At 49.1% G+C, this 8,684-nt stretch overlaps 1 non-coding gene across 1 annotated transcript; it reads left to right on the forward strand.

Annotated features, from left to right (window-relative positions):
• Window positions 1-697: 697 nt before the first annotated feature.
• TRNAR-UCU (transfer RNA arginine (anticodon UCU)) lies at window positions 698-771 on the forward strand. Its single transcript has one exon. It is a non-coding gene; the product is annotated as a tRNA-Arg (tRNA).
• Window positions 772-8,684: the final 7,913 nt, after the last annotated feature.

Genomic DNA, 8,684 nt, shown 5'->3' on the forward strand with positions numbered 1-8,684 from the left:
AAATTCACATAGTTCGGAAATACAGAATGTGTTTGTGCACAGCGAGGAATCGTGTCACAGGGTTTGTTCGATTGCTCAGTGGATATAGAAGGATATTTCTTGTTGGTGTGATGTTGTCTTGTTTCCAATGGAAGATGCACGTAGCGGAACATTAAACCCTTGATTGGCAGCTTGCTTAAGATTAAAACGATAGCTGCTTTTTCTTGTCTTTGTCTGCTCAAACCACAGGTTTCTGCATTTTTCATCACGACAAACAGAGCTTTCTTCATCATTGCCAGCGTTCCGTGTTGTAAGCTAAATCCTCTTTCATCTTTATCTCTCGGCTTCTGCGATGAGGATGCTATGACGATGCGGAGGGAGATGCAGCAATTGACTCTACTCCAGGATTTAGCTCTGCCCTCAGTCGAGCTAGAGATGCTGCAGAAAGGTTGCCAGAGACGCAGATTCAAGCCTGCATCCAGGTTTTTGCTGCATCCCTGCTGCTGCGCCAGATATAGATCATACCCAGAATTATTCCCTGTCCCTGTGGAAGAAGGGGATGCCTAGGGATGTTGATTTGCAAGGGAGATTGATCTGGGCACTGGGTTTTCGCGCTGCCTCAGCGCCATGCCGTGAGAGCGGGGTGTTGAGGCTCTTCCAGTGATGCAGGAGGTGCGGGATTTTTCAGTTCTGGTGCTGATGATGTACTCATGGTGAGGTCTCTGTGGCGCAATGGACGAGCGCGCTGGACTTCTAATCCAGAGGTTCCGGGTTCGAGTCCCGGCAGAGATGATCTCCAGGCAGGTGTCTATTTTCCTTTAATGTATATTCCTTTCTAGGTCCCAATTTTTACATTTAAAACACCCCTGATGGCTTCAGAGGGGAAGATAATGATTTTGTGACACCCTCTCTACAGCTGATGCACCTAATGTTTGTGTGTTCCCCTTCTAAGGCATCTCTCTTTCATCATATTCCCCTTTCCTCATTCCTTTTGGTATCTCCTGAACAGAAAGGTGGGTTAACCCTACTTGTTCCCCCATTGCTGCTTATGGGTCCCACTCCTTGGTACTTTTTTTAAGCAAAGGACTGTTTTTTCCAGCAGAAATCAGGTAGTTAAGCAGTGGTTTAGAGCCTTCTGTTGATAATTTGTGTAATAGATTTGTGTCTAGTTCTGGAATCCTCAACAGAAGAAGGACATGGAGCTGTTGGAATGGGTCCAGAGGAGGCTACAAGGGTGATGCGAGGGCTGGAGAACCTCCTGTGCGAGGACAGGCTGAGAGAGTTGGGGTTGTTCAGCCTGGAGAAGAGAAGGCTCCGAGGAGACCTTATAGCGACCTTCCTGTACCTGAAGGGGCTCCAGGAAAGCTGGGGAGGGGCTGTTCACAAAGGCTGTGGGGATGGGACGAGGGGGAACGGGGATAAACTGGAGAGGGACAGGTTTAGACTGGACATAAGAATTTCTTCATTATGATGGTGGTGAGGCCCTGGAACAGGTTTCCCCGGGAAATTGTGGCTGCCCCATCCCTGGAGGTGTTCTGGGCCTTGGGCAGCCTGAGCCAGTGGGATGTCCCTGCCCATGGCAGGGTGTCAGAACTGGATGATCTTTCACGTCCCTTCCAACTCAAACAATTCTATGAACTATCCTTCAGAAGGACCTCTCCAGTTTATCCCCATTGCCCCTCGTCCCATCACCACAGGCGTCTGTAAACAGCCCCTCCCCAGCTTTCTTGGACCACTCTAAGGTCTCCTCGGAGCCTTCTCTTCTCCAGGCTGAACAACCCCAACTCTCTCAGCCTGTCCTCATACAGGAGGTTCTCCAGCCCTCACATCATCCTTGTAGCCTTCTCTGGACCCATTCCAACAGCTCCATCTCCTTCTTCTGTTGAGGATTCCATAACTAGACCCAATCCTCCAGATGAAGTCTCACAAGGGAGGAACAGAGCGATAGAATCCCCTCCCTCATCCTGCTGGCCGCGCTTCTCTTGGTGGGGTTCAGGACACGGTTGGACTGTTAGGATGCAACTTTTTTTAGATCCAGAAATTAACTTTTATTTCTTTTTTTGTGACCAGTGTTCGCAGTGTTTCCCTTTCTGGATGATGCTTTCCAAGCTCACCTGAGAACTGGAGCTGGACTTGCTCAGGTCATTCAAATTGTTGGTGTGAATCGTGCCTGTGAACCACAAAGCCCACACGTGTTCCCACCGGCACTGTCTTGTCTGTAGAAGCATTTCGTGTGCTACGGTCCTGAAGAATTGTTCCTCTTGCTGCTCCTTTCTTTAAACATTGCTAGAAATACAGTACATTTCAACAGTAAAAGGGTGCCTGGCCTGCTTTTCTATGTTGAATTTTCTCAGGAACGCGATTGAGAACATCTTAGCGTAAAGTGTTTGTATGTGGTAAGATTCGGTTTGGTTTTATTTCTCTTTTTAATTCAGAATAAATAGTAAAATAAACTGTGTTCTCTCTGGATTTTTATGAAACTTGGCCCAGTGACGCTGCTTTCCATCTTGGAAGTCGTAACATTCTTTGTGGTTTCCTTTCGTGGGGACAAGTGAAAATCTTTGCCATTAATTTGAAGGAGATTCTCCTCTCGGCTTTATTTGGATGCGCTACAGCCTAGGATAGAGGGGATTGGAAGGATGGAGAAGGAAACACGGATGAAGAAGTAAAGGGGGCACTGGAGGGTCCCTAAAGGGGTCTGGAGGGTCCTAGAGGGATCCTGACTGTCACTAAAGGGGGTCCTAGAGTCTCCAAAGGGGCCCTGAGGTTACTGAAATAGGTCCTGGGGCTCCCCAGAGGGGTCCTCGGGGTTCTGCGAGTGTCATAAGGGTCCCCAAAGAGGTTGTGGGAGAAGATGGAGGGTCCTGGGGGCTCTGCAGGTTTCGTCAGGGTCCCCAAAAGGGTCCTGTGGGCTCTGAAGATGTCATTAGGGTCCCCAAAGGGGTCCTGGGGGAACGTAGAAGGTCCTGGGGGCTCAGCAGCTGTCGTCAGCGTCCACAAATGGGTCCTGGGGTCCCCAAAGGGCTCTGCAGGTGTTGTTAGGGTCCCCCAAAGGGTCCTGTGGGCTCAGCAGATGTCATCAGGGTCCCCAAAGGGGTCCTGGGGGAAGATAGACGGTCCTGGGGGCTCAGCAGCTGTCAGCAAGGTGCACAAATGGGTCCAGGGGCTCTGCAGGTGTCATCAGTGTCCTGAAAGTGGTTCTGGGGGTCCCCGAAGGGATCCAGTGGTCTCTGCAGGTGTCATTAGGGTCCCCAAAGGGGTTCTGGGGGGAAGACAGAGGGTCATGGGGGATCTGCAGGTGTCATCAGGCTCCCCAAAGGAGTTCTGGGGGCTCTGCAGGTGTTGTCAGGCTCCCTAAAGGGGTCCAGGGGTTTCCCAAAGGGGTCACAGGTACTCTGTGCGTGTCATCAGGGTCCCCAAAGTGGTCCTGGGGACTCTGTGGGTGTTATCAGGGTCCCCAAAGAAGTTCTGGGGGCTCAGCAGGTGTCATCAAGATCCCCAAAGTGTTCATGGGGACTCTGCAGGTGTCGTCAGGGTCTGGAAAAGGGTCCTGGGCGTGCTGAAATGGGTCCAGGGGCTCTGCAGGTGTCATTGGGGTTTCCAAAAGGGTGATGGAGGTCCCCAAATGGGTCCAGGGGGCTCTGCGGGTGTCATCAGGGTCCCCATAGAGGTTCTGGGGGCCCCAAAGGGGTCCTTGGGGTTCTGCAGGTGTTGTCAGCGTCCCCAAAGCGGTCCTAGGGGGGCTCTGCAGAGGTCGTTACGGTCACTAAAGGGGTCCTGGGGGCTCTGCAGATGTCATCAAGGTCCGCAAAGGGTTCATGGGGGCTCTGCACGTGTCATCGATGTCCAGAAAGGGGTCATGGGTGTCCCCAAAGGGGTCCTTGGAGACTCTGCAGTTGACATCAGGGTCCCCAAAGGGGTCATTGGGGTCCCTAAGGTGTTCCTGGGGGCTCTGCAAGTGTCATCAAAGTCCCTAAAGGGTTCATGGGGACTCTGCAGGTGTCACGGTCACTAAAGGGGTCCTGGGGGTACCCGAATGGGTCCAGGTGGCTCTGCAGGTGTCATCAGGGTCTCCAAAAGGGTCAAGGGGGTCCCCAAAGGGGTCTTGGGGCTATGCAGGTTTTGTCAGTGTCCCCAGAGGAGTCCTAGGGGTTTCTGCAGGTGTCTTTAGGGTCACTAAAGGAGTCCTGGGGGTTCTGCGTGTGTCGTAATGGTCCCCAAAGGGGTCCCTGGGGCTCTGCGGGTGTCATCAGGGTCCCCAAAGGGTCCTAGTTGTCTCCTAAGGGGTCCTGGGGCTCTGCAGGTGTTGTCAGGGTCCCCAAAGGGGTCGTGGGGGAAGGTAGAGGGTCCTGGGGGAAGACGGAGAGTTGTGGCGGAAGATTGGTCTTTGGAGTCCCCGAAGGGTTTCTGAGGGGAGCTGAGAGGTGTGCTGGGGAAAACAGAGAGGGGTCCTGGGGGTCTGCAAAGGGGTCTCTAAATGTGTTCTGGGTGTTATGGAATGGTCGTGGGGGCTCCTAAAGGGGGCCCTGATTGGATGGAAGAGAAATAGGAAAGGGCAAATAAACAGGTGGTACCTCAAAATCCCAGTGGTTGCAAAGAGAGAGAGCGCAGAGTCCAACCCATAAAGTCCAACTTTGCTGGGGCAGCAGCTGGAGCTGCAGGAGAAGAGCGGGTGTTGGTACTCAGGGTAACGGCCCTTCTGGCCAATCCAGTGCTTTTCTTGCTGTGAATTTTGGGCAAATCAGAAAAAAACCTGGGCTCATTGGGCCTTCAGGGCGTTCCCCACCCCATCACAGGTGTTGGGTGGGCAGGAACCCGGTGTTGGATGAGCCAGAGGCACCTGGGCAGGTAGGTCATCCTCGTCTCCTTTGGGATCAGGCTCTTCTCTTCTCTACCTTTGTCCTCCTCTTTGGTCTTTGGGGGGCCCTGGGCAAGCACCGTAGTCTCAGAGGGGGAACGGTGCGCCAAGGTGAGTGCTGCAGCTTTGGGGAGCCCTGCACGAACCCTGTGGTTGGTAATGCTGAGCTGGGGCTTAGTCCTAGTCCTACATGAGTCCTGGGGGTCCTAGAAGGATGCTGGGTGCTCTAGAGGGTTCCTGGGGATCCAAAAAGGAGACTTGGAGGTCCCCCAAAGCATTCTGGAGTTCCAAAAAAGCATCCTGGGAGTACCTAGAGGGGTCCTGGGGGTCCTAGAGGAGTTTTGGGGGTCCCTAAAGGGGTCCTGGGGAATCCTAGAGGAGTCTTGGGGGTCCCTAAAGGGGTCCTGGGGAATCCTAGAGGAGTCCTGGGGGTCCCTAAAGGGGTCTTGGGGATCCTAGAGTAGTCTTGGGGGGTCCCTAAAGGGGTCTCGGGGGGACCAAGAGCCCCTTATGGTGGTGAACTGTGTAGTTGGGTCAAGTGTACAGAGCAACAGTTTTGGAGCTGGTCTTTGTAGCAGAGAAGAAGCTTTGAGGCTGGATTTGGGATGGTTACAGCACATCTCCAAGCTTGTCCTGTTTCATAAACTGGTCACCAGGCTGCGCTGCTGGTCCGTCAGAAGTAGAATAGCTCTGGGCTTTTATGCATGGGATATGGAAAGCCTTGTTCTGAAGAAAGCCTTTTCCTTTGGGAGAAACAAAGCATGAAATGCAACAGTAAGATGTGATTTTGTAATGCAAAAGAAAAGTGGAGTGTGCAACCTCAAGATAAATGTAAGGTTTCAGCAGGTTTTACTCCTAAAAACTAAACGTTGTTCCACACTTTGGTAGTCACAAAGAGGTTCAGCTCCGCTGCAACCGCTGTCCCTTCACAGCCTTTATGTTATCGCTAACTTTGTCTTAAAGTAGGGGAAACAGTGGCTTCTTGTGTCTGTTCTTCGTTAGGAAAATAAACGTGGTAAGCCTTCTCAAGGTTGTCGAGTGTGATAAAGTGGTTGAGTTGATTGTATGTACCTGGTTTGAGAAATCAAGGGAAATGGATGAAGCTCGGAGCCACTAATTACTTTTCTTCACTTTCCTGGTCAACCTGGTGGAGAGGACCCCCTTTTGAGCACAAAGTCCTTGTTGGCCAAAGCCAACGTGTAATTGATGCAATTATTTCGAAGGTTCCTGCCTCACCTGCTGTTGTGAGTGCACTAAACCACGCATTTTCTGAGTTTTATACTTAGTAAAGGAAGTCTGTTTGTGGTGTGTCACTGGTCCCGGGGATGGATTTTGTTCTTGATGTCTATCTGCTTTTTGAACACCACACAAATGGATGTCTTGGAGAGCTCACTGCCCTCGTGCTGAGCTTTAGCTTGGTCCTTTATGGTTTCATACATCTTTCTTGCATATCCTAATGGATAGAGAACTATTTCTTTTGGAAATCTTAACATCTTGGCTAAACACACGATAAATATGTGCTCTGTCAGCACTTTCTGAGTGCTTTGAAGGTGTTGATGCTTTGTCTGCATCTCGGGTGTCTTTTCTGTGTTCTCCCAGTGGACGCAAAGATGGCAATTTTTATATTTGTTTTGTATCTTTGGTTTTAAGGTGCTGAGGTTGGGTTCTTAAGCTTCTTTAAACCAGTAATTTGAACTGACACGCGCGCTGTTTCGCTGCGTTACTTCCTTATGGATGTACTCCTATGTTTTGCCTGCGGTCACCAGTTGACTCATTACTTTTATTTCCTTGTCATCTCTGGTAGCACTTGAGCTGGGAGTTGTAATACTCTCGTTAGCAAAAATAATCCCTATGACAACACCAGTTGTGTAGAACATTAATGAGCGTTTACAATGTGCTTTGAAAATGCTTTCTGAAAGCACTGGCGTGCCTACCGTCAGTGTTGTCAGCCTTTATGTTCAGATAAATGGACCCTACAGTGACTTTAACCTTGGGGAGTCTTCAGCAGAGAAGGAAGCAAATCCCAGCAGTGTGGATTCCTCTCACTTTTTGGATTGAAGATCTTGACTTTTCAGGACAGAATTAAGAATACGTTTCTAAAATAAGACTTAATGTTTAGCTTTATTGCCAGTGGATGGACTTGAAAATAGTAATTAGATATTTAATTCCTGTGTTTCTGAGGAATCACTTTAGTTGCTACCCAATCTAAGCTGAGATAAAGACATATGTTGCAACTCATGTAGTTATCCTCAATTATAGAAAAGTCAGAGCCAGTTTTCCAAGGGAATTATGAGTACCTTATGTCATCCTCAAACATTACAATGCTATGAAGATAAATCTCTGAATGCAATTAAAGTAGGAAAGCATCCAAGCCATTTCCCATTGCTGTGGAAATCTGGATTCAGAATCGTGGAATGGTTTGGGTTGGAAGGGACCTCAAAGCCCATCCAGTTCCAACCCCCTGCCATGGGCAGGGACACCTCCCACTCGGTCAGGGAGCTCAAAGCCTCATCCAGCCTGGTCAAATATCGATAGAGGTTTCTAACCCACAGTAGCTCATGATGCGGTGGAGTCTAGTCCTGCCTTTCAAAGTAATTTTGCTGCCAATTTGATGAGATATATATGAGGTTTCCACTAAGATTCCTTGAAAATGGGGGATTTTGTTCTGCAGTATTACCACATCCACCTCTAATTCCACCAAGGAAGTCTTTCCCTCACAAGAACGTGCTTTAAGGAAGGCATGGGGCTTTGAGGTTTAAGGTTTACTATAATAGAACAGCCCAAACAAGTAATCTCTATCACTTCAGAAGTAGTAAAATGTGTTTGGTTTTGGATAAAGTATAGTGTAAATCAGTACAGAGAAGTTGCTACCTTCAAGGGCTTGGCAGGAATGTCTGTATGGCACAAGCCAGTGCCATCCTCGGCATTTAGGCTGGGTCTGATGATGAAGCTTTGAACAACCTGATCCATGGAAGGTGTCCCTGCCTATGGCAGTGGGGTTGGAACTGGATGGCCTTTGAGGTCCCTTCCAACCCAAATCATTCTATGATCTGTTGCTGACTCTGCTGCTGAGTGTCAGAAAGCCTCCCCCTCCTGCTGCTCTTTGACGTGGGTGATAACCCTGCACCGGCAGCTGCCTTTCATCAGCAATTGTGATTCCAAACTGTGTCTTCCACTCATTGTTCTATGCAACGTGCGTTATTACTATAATGACTTTGGGTGCCCTTCTAAATGAAGAAGCAACACGCTGGAAAGAAAGACGCCTGACAAGGTCTTGCATGAACCACACCCCATTTATTATGTTCATATACCATACGGCCTTATCCTTTTTGCCTTCTCTTATTGTTAAGGCTTTGAAGTTTACAGACATGCATGCTTGGTGTCTGATTGGAAGAGCTACACTGAGTTATTAGGAGAGATTGTATACAATTCAGGTTTTTGCAGTGTTCTAGAGCTTTCACCAGAATTTGTAGTGGCTCAATTTCATCACAGAGCCATCAACTTGACTACCCTGAGGCCAAGAACACAGCTTATCCTTCCCTTTTGCAGCTCTTCCTGGACCGAGTCAAGAACATTTTCATCGGAGCAAAGGGCTGTTTGCCACCTGCCCAGGAACAAGTCCATTCATGGAGGACATCAAGCATGAACCACATAAGCATTTTATCTGTCTCCAACCTGTAAAGGGCAGAGCATCCCCTCTACGTAAAGTTTTGAATCAGCAGGGACCGCGAGACAGTAAATCTTGGCTCATACAAGGTGGAAGAACAAACTAATTACAAAGAGTGGTTTATTTAAACCAATTGACGTTCATTAACAATATTAAGTCTTGAAAGAAATGTGTTTACTA

This window comes from Cuculus canorus, chromosome 28, assembly GCF_017976375.1.
Source record: "Cuculus canorus isolate bCucCan1 chromosome 28, bCucCan1.pri, whole genome shotgun sequence".
In the NCBI taxonomy this organism is placed as follows: domain Eukaryota; kingdom Metazoa; phylum Chordata; class Aves; order Cuculiformes; family Cuculidae; genus Cuculus; species Cuculus canorus.